The 13,043-nt window shown below is 30.9% G+C and overlaps 2 protein-coding genes and 2 pseudogenes across 2 annotated transcripts in view; 2 read left to right on the forward strand and 2 right to left on the reverse strand.

Annotated features, from left to right (window-relative positions):
* Positions 1-13,043, reverse strand: part of LOC149876555 (uncharacterized) — a 345,360-nt gene that overhangs the window by 140,340 nt on the left and 191,977 nt on the right. The window lies entirely within an intron of this gene.
* LOC149876579 (uncharacterized) overlaps positions 1-13,043 on the forward strand; it is a 295,309-nt gene that overhangs the window by 30,424 nt on the left and 251,842 nt on the right. The window lies entirely within an intron of this gene.
* LOC149876581 (uncharacterized) lies at positions 1,601-6,665 on the forward strand (annotated as a pseudogene).
* LOC149876582 (52 kDa repressor of the inhibitor of the protein kinase-like) lies at positions 9,674-10,781 on the reverse strand (annotated as a pseudogene).

Consider the following 13,043-nt stretch of genomic DNA (forward strand, 5'->3'; position numbering starts at 1 on the left):
ACAATGATTTTAAAAATAAGCAATTACAAAAACATAAATACCATGCCTAAAAAATAGCTTTAATTGGTATTTTATTTCCAGGAACCAGTATCAAATACATTAAGTGTAGAAGAATTGATTGAGACCAAAAGCAATCAGAATATAACTGAGATTGTAATTTAGTTCATTAACCTCTTTCATTATTATTTCTCAATAAATTTAAAGTATTTTCTAAATATAAATTAAATTTAATAATTTAGACCAAACTATTAACGAAGAAAACAAGAAAACCATCAAGGCTATGTATATTCTGTAATAAATTTCAAACAAGGCAGTCAAGACATATTCAGCTCAAACACCAAGATAATGAAAGCGTTAAAGTCGCTCTTAAACTTCCGGAACCTGGAAAAATAAAAGTAATTGATTTATTTAAGGAAAAAGGAATCAAAAATTACAACATTGAACAAGCTAAATTAGAAGAACCTAATTTTCAAAGGTAAGAATAATTTGGCTATTTAACTGACTTAGATTATTTAAGCGAACAATTTTATAAAATATTCTAACTTACTATACCATTACTTTTAAGTAAAAAAATTTAGAGAAAGAGTACCTATTAAAATTCACTCCCAAGAGGAAATCGCACAAAATCTTGAAATGTGTGGAAGCTGCAATGGATTTTTCTCTAAAAGATTCAGAAGTCGGCACCTTAAAGTTTGCAGTTCAAACTCTTCTATACCAGCATTACAAATCCCTTTATCTTTACTAAAGAATAGTTAAGCAGTGTCTCTTCCAGAGGATTTTGTTAGAGATGTTCTTTCAAATCTAAGAAATGACAGTATTGGTCTTATTTGCAAACAAGACAGTACCATCTTAACAATAGGACTTCGATTGCATGATAAAATGAAAAGAGAGTGTGACAAGACATCTGAAGTCTTGAAATCAGTAAGGAATGACATGAGACGTCAAGCACACCTTTACTCAATTTTTAATTCCATTGAAGGTGTGCGTAAAAAATATAATAACTAAATGGACATGTTTAACAGAGTAAACTTTGATCATTTAAGAACAGCAATCGATAAATATACTACAAGTGAGAAATATTTGAAATCTGGCCTCAAAATTGTTGTTTCGTCTTTAATTGAAAAATCTAAAAAAATAATGAAAGAAACAGTTTTGACCCAGAACAATAATAAAAAAAAAATGAAGAGGTTCTTGATAAAGTCCAAGAAATAAACGTGTCTATTTCTGTTTTTGATACTTGGAAAGGATTTTTACTAAAGGATACAAGCTACCCAAGTAGCAAACAATATCGGCGCAATATTGGCGCGATATTGGGTATCTTGGCCAAGATTGGCCAAGATATACAATATTGCGCCAATATTGGCAAACAATATTGCGCCGATATTGGCTTATCAATATTGGCCAATATTAGCATACCAATATTGCGTCAATATTGTTTTACTAATATTGGAATGCCAATATTGGCTAATATTGCTATGCGAATATAGGTGCAATATTGTTTCGTTATTATTTCTCCAATATTGGCCAATATTGCAAATTTACATATTGGTACGCATGCGTAACATCTGATATTCATAATGTCCTTTGGTTTTGTGCTTTAATGTCCACAGTACTCTTAATTAAATATTTACAGATTGAATCACGAGAAGAAGTGGTTGTAACTTATTTTGAAACAGATTGTGTCACGAGAAGAAGTGGTAAAAGTAAAGAAATCCTTTTAGTTGAGAATTTACGGAATGTATCACGAGAAGAGGTGGTTGTAATCAATTTAAAACAGATTGCATCACGAGAAGAAGTGGATAAATATTGCTATAATATAAGTATCAAAATTGAAATAGTAAGTTTAATTTTACATGAAAATATTTTGAGTTGGTTACATCTGTAAGATATAGTTTGTGCATTCTATTTATTGTGTTAAAGATATTCAATTAAGTAATAAATACGTCATATAATTTAGTAAAATATTTACACATTACTAAGTTCCTAAATTAATAAATTTTAAATAAGGTATTATTAAATTTAGATTTAGGTTAATCTACTCTTCATTTTCTAACTATTATAAGATTTTCAATTTATGTATAACTAATAACAATTTTGTAATACTGCCTATATGTGTTTTTCTGGTATAATATATATATATATATATGTGTGTGTGTGTGTGTGTGTGTGTGTGTGTGTGTGTGTGTGTGTGTGTGTGTGTGTGTGTGTGTGTGTGTGTGTGTGTGTGTGTGTGTGTATATATATATATTACTTTTTTTTTTTATGCTATAGTGTCATGCAATTTTATAGGTAATGAAAAAATCAATAAGTTCAACTCGATCTGCTAAATCACATTATATTAGAAGAGTAGTTAAGCAACATTTAAGTGAAATTCACTCAGCAAGTAATGCTGATAATAGGAATGAATTACTTAACTGTGACTTTGAAAGGGGAAAAAACTTTAGTGATATATCTATTAACCATAATATGTTATCTCAAAACTCTTATAACAATTATTTGGTTGAAGATACATTAAAATCCTTAAATGTTGAGTTTGGTGACATATATTTTAATGAAAACCAATCCTCAAATTTGACTAACAATGCCGAAGATGACTGTAATGTAACTGATGATGAGCAAGGCTATTATCCTTCTTGTTCCAGTGACGATGAAGAGGCTGAGGATGAGGTTACTTTGAAAGAACTGCTTGTTTGCTGGTCAGTCAAACACAACGTAACACATAGTGCTCTATCAGACTTACTAAAGATCTTGTCAAAACAACATCCAGATTTGCCCAAAGATAGTAGAACCTTATTGAAAACAAAAAGCAGTTCTGACATTATTATCATGCAAGACATGTATAAGCAAAAAGCAGAGTTTGTTTAATTTGGTTTGAAACATCAGTTAACTAATTTACTAGCGTTTAACAGCATTAAAAGCTGCAAAGTCAATTTACTGTTTAGCAATGATGGATTGCCTTTGTATAAGAGCTCGGGAAAACAGTTTTGGCTAATGCTTTGCAGTGTTACACTTGGCGACAATATTTATAAACCGTTTGTAGTTAGCATATTTTATGGCAACAGCAAACCAAAAAGTTCAGCTGTTTCTCTGTCTAGTTTTGTAGCTGAAATCAATGTTTTGAAGGAACAAGGCTTATTTATAGGTGAAAATCACTTTACCATACATGTTAAAGGCTTTGAGTGTGATGCACCGGCACGTGCTTTTGTCAAATGTATAAAAGGACATAATGGGTTTTATGGTTGTGAGCGATGCATTCAAAAGGGAACTAGGGTAGATAATAGGGCGCTACTCGACTTTCTCCCCCCCCCCCCTAATTTTATGATTGATTCTGATAGAGAATTTTATGCTGATTAAGAATCGTATAAAAACATGGGTCTCAAAATCAATGGAAAGTGCTCTAATCTGAAGTTGAAAGTACAAATATATACGACAAATCCCTAATATTCGCCATCTTGAAAAGTTACTTTTTTTGTTTTAAAAGTTATCTTTTTAAAGTACTAACAACCTGGTTTTTATATTCTATAACAAAAACTTCCAATTATGGAACGTTTTGAGAATTCATTGACATTTAAATTTAGCAATTAAATTTGGTTTAGCCGGGATCATTTCTTTGTTGTCTAGAAAATCTTTTAAAATTTTTATCAACTATGTTGAAAAATTTTTTATTGTTTATATACTAAAATAAATTTAACATTACTAAATTTTTTGTATTAAAAATATACATATTTCAAACTGTTGATTTTTTTTCTAATACTTTAAGTTAACCCCCCGTAAAAATTTATTTTCATTGTAACTGTCATATAAAAAGGAATGTTTCAGTACTTACTTTCCAGTAAGTTCAATTATCTAAATATCATGGCCCTTCGAAGACCAACAATAAACGAATTTGACTCTATTTCCTTAACAGAAATTGGAGCAAAATTCAAATACAACATTGAAGCTACAATCCACTGGTGCAGAACTTATGGTTTACTCGCCGAAAGTATGAATTGTAGTGTATGTAACGTGGCCTGCACACAGCAAGTGAAGAATGGATCAATCGATCAGTTCATTTGGAGATGTCCAGTTAAGCGGTGCAAAAGAACATTCAGCATAAGAAAAGGCAGCTTTTTTGAGAAATCTCACCTACATCTTTGGCAAATAATAGGATTAACTTACGTTTGGAGTAGAAGTGCAGGTAAGAGTCGGGGTTTATCAATTAGCGATATAAGGCAAGAGCTTAACATAGGAAGCGATGATACCATTGTTGATTGGAATCAATTTTGCAGAGATATTTGTGTCTCATATTTCATCAATAACCCTGATCCAATAGGTGGTCCAGGGTGCATTGTTGAAATAGACGAATCTGTTTTCTGTCGAAGGAAGTATCACGTTGGTAGAGTAATCCCGCAGCAGTGGATATTTGGTGGGTATGAACCTGCTACTAAAAAAGGCTTTTTAATTCCCGTCCAAAACCGCGACTCTGCAACATTGATTCCAATCGTACATCAATGGATACTTCCTGGCTCTATTGTCTGGAGTGATATGTGGGCAGCTTATAATGATTTGCAAGCTCCTGCATATTTACATGGTACTGTCAACCACACTCTAAACTTTGTAGAACCTCAGACTGGCGTAACAACAAATCATGTAGAAGCTATGTGGTGTCGAGCGAAAGCAAAATTCAAATCAATGATGGGACCAACTAACCGTGAAATGATAGCTGACTATTTGTCTGAATTTATGTGGATGCAGAGATTCCCCGAACATCGGTTTTTTCATTTTTGGGATCAAGTTGTGACAGCGTATCCTGTTTGACTTTCTCGAAAGCTTACTGTGTGCATTAAACGTTACTAACATTATAATTCATGCCGAGGACTGCGTAAATCGAAAAAACGGCTATTTTCATAGCCACTTACATTCACTAAAAACATTTTTGCAAAGAACATAAGGATTTCTATTCTTGTTATTCAAAGAAAGTTTGTCTCTTCAATTACTCTTTCTTTATTATTAAAGGTTTAATATTACCTGAGAATTGTCGTAAATTCTCTTATAAATTTAAAATTTACAAAAAGGAATCATGTCGCAAGAGTAAAACGCTTTATAGCTAGTTTTTCTGTCCGATTACACATAAGAAACGAAGCAATTGAGCTTGTACTAGAAAGTCTCTTATTTCAAGAGTACTTTTTTTCAACTCTAATGCTAAAAAGTACTAAAAGTTGTATAATTATGGAAAGTGAGAAAAAGTGTATAAAATGAACTTTGAAAAGATGTTATCAAGTTTTATTTGTCAGCTAAAATAGTTTAAATCCCATCACTGTCATATAACCCTAAGGTTTGTCCCTGAACAGAGCACAAATTAGGAAATGTTCCTCGAATGTTAATAAAATAAGTTTCTTATCGAAAAGTTTTTAAGTACTAATAGATTCTTAAGATTTTGGGAGCTTAAAGTACTATTTTTTTATAAAACAAGTTTCTTATTTAAAAAAAAAAAAGAAAATGTGTATACTCGAAGGAATTTAGCTGTTTATATTAAACCAAAAAAAAAAAATTTTTTCTTATAAAAACCGGGCTGGCATTTTTTGCTTTTGAAAATAAAAGCAACCGTAAAGTTAGTTTATTCAAGATGGCGAATATTAGGGATTTGTCGTATATTTTTGTACTTTCAACTTCAGATTAGAGCACTTTCCATTGATTTTGAGACCCATGTTTTTATACGATTCTTAATCAGCATAAAATTCTCTATCAGAATCAATCATAAAATTAGGGGGGGGAGAAAGTCGAGTAGCGCCGATAATAGAACTGTATTTCCTGATATCAGTGCATTGAAGAAAACAGAAGCTTCATTTGCTTTATTCCAACAAGTTCAGCATCACAAACCAGATGCAGTATCCCCATTGTTAGGGCTTAATGTTGGTCACATTTCTCAATTTCCACTTGAATATATGCATCTAGTTTGTCTTGGTGTCACACGAAGATTACTTCTGCATTGGATTCGTGGAAAATGTGCAGTAAAAATAAGCACGCTAATTGCAGATATAATTTCAAATGGCTTGAAAAATTTTGCAGCTAATGTTGCTGTTGAATTTGCACGTAAGCCAAGATCACTAAAGGACATTGATCGATGGAAAGCCACAGAGTTTCGGTTATTTTTGCGCTACCTTGGGCCTCTAATATTACGAAGCCATCTTACCAATAATCTGTACCAGCATTTTATGCTATTGCATGTTGCAATTAGTATTTTAGCTAATCCAAATATGTGTTGGACGCATGTTGATTATGCAGAAAAGTTGTTAAACATATTTGTCATGCAAATGCCAGAATTATATGGCAACAGTTCCATAAGCTTCACAATGCATAGCCTTTGTCACATTTGTGATGATGTAAGACAGTATGGCTCACTTGATGAGTACAATGCATTTCCTTTTGAAAATGCTTTAGGCATTATGAAACGAATATTGAGAAGTGGTCACATGCCACTGCAGCAGTTGTGCCGACGTTTGTCAGAAAGAGTTGATAGCAACACATATGTTAGTCGCAATATGAACCTGATAGCAAGTTTGAAAAGGATACACAGCAATGGCCCTACGTTAGGATACTATGGAAAGCAATATCTAAAGGTTGAATATGCTGGTTTCTCATATTTTTCTGCAAATTCCAACAACTGTGCTTTACTTTGTTTATAGTTGTATATGTTTAAATTATGTTGTTTCCATGTTTTCAGAGTGGTGTGATTTGGCATTATGTTGAGCAAGATTGATAACCTTGCCAACCAAGCGATGTACTTATAGCAGAGTTGTGACTTGGCAGCATTTAGTGCCAGGCGGAGTTACTGCTTTGGAGCTAGGTTGTGTTGTCTAGCCTTTTCTAATTATTCTCAAAAAATATATATATAATGTCTGTTAATGTTTAGCGTAATGTGTATGAGAGTATGCAACCTTGATCTTTAAATATATGGTGTTTTCATGTCCTAAATTTGAAGTAATTGAATAACTAATATTGAACATAAAAACAAATATACTTGTATGTAGTTATATGTTTAGTAAAAAGATAAATATATAGTTAACTTTAAATTGGTTTTCTAATTTTGCCTTTCATATTTTAATTTGGTTTGTTATCTTCACTGGATTTTAGGATCAAGGATATAAATATTCTATTGTAATGTGTTATTGTTGTGATGTTTTCTGTTGGTATTCATTTTTAACAATAGACACCTTCATGTTGGTGACTGTTGTAAAAAATGAATAATAGTATGTTTCATTACTGGTACTTACTGTTTTTATTTATTTACTGAAAGCCAAGACAACATGCTAAAAATGCAATTTATATCTTATATTGATTGTTTTATATATATATATGTATATATATATATATATATATATAGTATTGTTAATCCATTTGCATTTTAAAACAGATTTTATTGTTACATTTTCGATAAATGTTTATAATAACTGCCATGTGTGTAAAACCAATTTTAATTCCTGAGCCATCTGCTTGTCCCAGAAAAACTTTAAAAACTCATTCAGTAACTAGAAGTTTCTAACCTGACGAGTTTACTGAGTTCAATTTTAAAGATGTTATAAAGTCATTTAATGATCTGAAAACAAACATAGAAAACTACAACTCTAATGGAGTTGATATACAATTTTATACTAAAACAGAGAATCAAGTATTGATTTAATCAGTTCTTTCATAACATTGGTGTGTCATTATTTGTTCTAAAAGTAGATAATAATTTTCATTATGAATTATTTCATTGTGGAGTTAATTGTATAATAAAAACTCTCTCAAAAAACAGAAATACCATATTGAATAGATTGTCCCATATTATAGAACCTGTTTGATTTTTAGATACTTATGAGATAAGTAGTAATGAAAATATTATTTAACAGCAACTTTTAAAAAAAACTGGTTACCAATAAAAAGTATTCTTGAAACAATGGTAAGAGTATTTCAGTACTTTACAATGTCACATGCCACACATAATCATTTCAGAGAAAACTTTAAACTTCCCAGAATTATAAAATTAACAACACTAATATCAAAAGTGAAGTCTATTTATGAGGATATTAATCTACAAAAGGCATTTTTAAATTTAACAGATATTAGACATAAAAATTGTATTCCCTTGACAAATATTAACCTAGGTTTCAAAAAAATATTACCTAAAATACTGACTAAATAATACCTTAAGGCTTGTGACTAATTGGGAAGTGTACAGGGTTACTATTTTCTTCACAGTAATCTATTAACTTCAACTCAAAATCGGCAAATGAATCGAAGCGGTCACATTTTTTCATTTCTAGCGTTATATAAAAAATTATATTAATTAATACTAGCCTCAGAATAATTTTGCACATGAAAAAGTGTAGGTCATCAATGTTGTTGTTGACAAGGTTGGTTCACAATATAAACTATTTATATGACAACATAGTCGTGGTGCAACTTTCATTTTTGTTGAGTGCATTTATTGATAACAGCTTTTATTGTAACTCCCAATCAAACAATGCGTTAAAAAAATTTGTTGTTGTTATTGAAAATAAAATGTCATAATACTTACAGATGCGAAAAAGAGTTTAACTTTTGTTAATACCTCAGATATATAAATCCAAATAATTACCGAATAAATTACGACATAAATACATAACTTCCGCGTACAAATTATATTTATATTAAAGGTTCCGTATTCATACGCGCAATCATAATCCCTTCGATTATAATGTAATACAAATTAATAGTGCAATTGTAACTGCAGCTTTTAATTCGATTCATTTCATTCGTGTTAAATTTTTCGGGCTTAACATTCGGACTGACATTCACTTGATTAACACACTTTTCTTGAATTTCTTAATAGAGTTTTTTAAATTTCTTTTCTTTCTAAAACGTAAAAAAATTTTAAAAAAAGTTATAAAAAAAGTATTCAGGACGCAATTTGATAAAGTTGAACAAAACAATCAATTGGATTTTGTAATTTCTCTTTATTCATTATATATTGTTTGGGAAAAGTACCCGAGAAGTTGACCCAAAAGCGTGCCCTACAGTGGAAAAATAAAGTATTTGCACAGAGGCGACTTTAATACATTTTGGCGCTACTCGATCTTTTTTCTCTCCCGCCCCTTCCTCCTCACTTTTTTAGCAATAATGCAAATAGGGCATTTGTATTTTATCTTACTTTTAGCGTTTTCTTCACCTAAATATCTTGTTTTTCTTAGATCAAAAATACCTCTAGCTTTCCTTGCTTTTTCAGGATCAATTTTATGTTCATTCCTAAGCAGGGGCGGGTTTGGTCACTTACCAAGGGGGGGGGGGGGGGGCTAAAGTTTAAAAATTTACCTAGTCGTATTTTACGTCTATTTAATCGTATTTGTCTCTAACATTTTAATTCACGTAAAGGGTCGTCTTTAAACTACGGATCTTGTTACAAAAGGATTACGATGGGGGTAAAATTGGTCAAAGTTGGTTGACGTAAATTATGGACTACTCTTAATAGTTCTACTCATTCTCTCGCGTGCTTTATATAGGGGAGAACCTTATGCGTGCTTTATAACTTTTCTTACCCACGCCAAGCTTTACAAAACCGCTTGTTTATTAATTTCTTATTTGTTACCAACAAAAGTTTAATTGATGTCAATTTTTACCGGAAACCATCTTTAAAAAAGAAACATAAGTAATAACTAAAACGTTTTTCTGAACATTACAATATAAATTCAATGTTTCTTTTTTTCACTATTGAAAACCCTTCAAAAACGCTGTCTGTTAACACTTCTTTGTCCCGATGAACATAAAGTAAAGCTAAACCATTCAATCTATCTTGATTCATTCGGGATCGTAACCAATCTTTTAATCTAGATTTAAATCATTTTAGTTAAAAACAAGATAATTTGGTTAATAATTTGATATTTTAATTTTGAATGTAGATATACCTTCGTAAAGTAGAAAAACTTCTTTCAGCCGATAAACATATTGTAAAGCTAAACCATTCAATCTATATTGACTCATTCGGGATTGTAACCAATCTTTTAATCTAGATTTAAATCATTTTAGTTAAAAACAAGATTATTTGGTTATTAATTTGATATTTTCATTTTAAATGTAGATATACCTTCGCAAAGTAGAAAAACTTCTTTCAGCTGATGGGTAGACAACCAATAATTAAAAGTATTGTTTTAATACTTGGGAACAATAAATCTGGACAACAATCCAAACCATCAATGACTGTAAATGGTAAATAACCTCCTTGAAATTAAGAGATTAACTTCTTATAATTTAGATAATTTAGCCTGAAATAAATTATTAATAGATTTTATATTTACCTTCATTTTTAATTCTGGTCCATTTTGTAATCCACAAATCAAGTTCAGAAGAAAACTGTCGTTTTTCTATGCAAATAAATGAGTATTCTTTAGCAACAATGTCTGCAATATTATTCATATCATGCAACTTGATAGCAACAACGAGGCTTGGTATAAGTAGTAATAATTTATAAACAGTTAAATTTTTTTTACTTAAATATCTATCTTTTAAATCAGCAAGGACATGATCATACAGTGGATTATAAACAGAAATTCTAAAGTATTCTTCTACGGTTAAAGTATTTATATTTGGTCTGTGTATTTGATGCTTAGTAATACGAGGTAACTTTACTTCCACATCCAATTTTTCCATAAGTTGTTTACTTTTTATAAATATTGTTTTAAAATTTATATAACAATTAGACCGCCTATTTTCCATAATGTTTATAATATCCTTAAAGCAATCTTCTGCAAAATGCAGGTCTTTTTGAACACTTTGAAGTAGTTTACTTGCAGGTGACGCACAGTGGGCCGGATATTAGACTTATGGTGGACAAAATTATTTTGATAATTTTTTTTTTACTAAAGTCCTTTAAATATCTAAATAAACATATTATAATAAAAAATATTCGCTTTTACTATAAATTTTAGTTAAATTATTGAATATACTGAAAATAATAGAAAAAACTTTAAAAAATGCGGGTTTGTAATTTTTTATATTTGAGTTCTCATAAAATGCTTATGAGGTTTTAATTATATTTTATGATGAAATATAAATTCTATAGATTAATTATGGTAGTAATTGTATTGGCGATGTATACAGTTCTAATAGGTTATAGACTTGTAGCATTTACTAGCTCAAGCACTCGATATAGGTTCTCGTAGGTTTCCTAACTTATCTGACACTTTTTGTACGAAATAAAAGTATTAAATGTTATAAACTTACCTTGTTATAATAAAGCCTGTTTAAAAAAATAAATAGAAAAAATCATTGTTTATAAATGTTTTATAAACAATGATTTTTTCTATTTATTTTTTTCATAAAGCTATACAATTTAATAGTTAAAATAAATAAACTAATTGCGCATAGACGTATTTTTTTTAAAGTTACTGTTAACAAAAGATATACACAAAAATAAAAAAAACTCGCGCTTTTTTAAAAAAATAAATAAAATTATTATACATGGAACCGCAATTGATTTTTGTGGTTTTGAAAGATACTTTTAAACTCAAACAAATGTTTTAATTAGTCAGTAGAGTATTGCGATTATGTTTTATAATATGATTTTTGAAATAATAAACTTTCATTTTTGAGGTTTTGTCCACCGCCTGGCCCACTGTGTGACGTTAAGTTGAGTAAATCTGATTGTATAAATAATGATATTATAAATTGACATGTAGTTAATGAATTTAAAAGAGAATAAGCTTTTGCTGATGAATCATTATCTTGCCATTCAGTTATAAGGATCAGAGATTTAATGATATAGTGTAGAGAATTCTTATCGAGAGTTATTTCCGTTAGTGTTTCGTGCGGTATTTCTAGTTGGTCTGCTGTGAGAAGTCCTTGTGTCGAGATGTCACATAAGTCCGCGATGATTCGTATGTCTTGTGTTTTTGTGTGTATTGTAGGTCTTGGAAGGGGGGAATGGGTTTTGTTTTTCTGTAGTGGGGGTTGTAATAGATCGGTTGGTTAAGTATTGCTTCTATGGTATTGGTCTTGTGTTTTGATGTCTTTTGTGAAAGTTTCCCAATTGTGTATGAGGTGTCTGTAAGATTTAGGTATCGGGGATTTTTCGTGTTTTGTGGTGGCTGCGTATAAAGTGTAACTCTTTAGAAAGTGTATAGCTGTGTCTGTCCATGGCATTTGTGTTTCGTGAGAAAGTATTTTGATGGCCCATTTTATTTGTAATGTTTGTGCTTTTGTGGTTATTTCTATTAGGTTTTGTCCTCTGTGACGTATTGTCTGATGTAGCTGTGCTCTGTTTATTCTTGTCTTGGCGTCGTTCCATATAGTCATGTATCGGTTTCATAGTTTTGTCTATCTGTTTTTTGTTCGGTAGCGGTAGAATTTGTACGGTGTGCCACAGTTTGCTGAGTATTAATTTGTTCACTACTGTTATTTTTCCCTTAATACTCAGGTTGTGTTTCTTCCAGTTATGTATTTGTTTTTCGAAATTGTCTGTGCATCTTGTCCAGTTTTCTGTTATGTCATCTGTTCCGTCGTTTGAAAAAGTTAGTCCGAGCGGTCGCATCTTGTTTTCGGTCCAGTTGAAGCCAAGCGGTCCTGTTTTTTTGTCTTTGTTCCGTACTATCCATAGTCCTTGGCATTTGTCTCTGTTTAGTTTCTGTCCCGTCGCCGTTTTAAATTTGTTTAGTGCTTTGTCCAAGTTTTGTTAGGAGTTCAGTTTTCTAATGTAAAATAGTGTATCGTCCGCGTAAGCTGTTACTTTTGTTTCGTGGTGGTTTATCTTTATTCCTTTTATCTGGTATGATGTTTTGTGTTATGTTTTGTAATAGAATGTCTGCCTGTAGTATGTATAGTGTCATGGATAGAGGGCATCCTTGTCTTATTCCTCTTGTCGGGTAAAAGAATCTCGATGTGTCCGCTTGTTTTTATTTTCGTGGAGATGTTTGTTTATACCCGTTTTTATGATTTGTAAAGACTTAGGTTCGTAGTTGAATTTTGTTAGTGTTTTGAATAAGTAGGTCCAGTCAACTCGGTCGAATGCCTTTATTTGGTCTATGGAGATGATCTCAGTGTTTTTCATGTTT

Source organism: Hydra viridissima, unplaced genomic scaffold (genome assembly GCF_058129835.1).
Source record: "Hydra viridissima isolate aposymbiotic clone 2 unplaced genomic scaffold, HvirCarnegie_v1 scaffold_19, whole genome shotgun sequence".
NCBI classification, from domain to species: domain Eukaryota; kingdom Metazoa; phylum Cnidaria; class Hydrozoa; order Anthoathecata; family Hydridae; genus Hydra; species Hydra viridissima.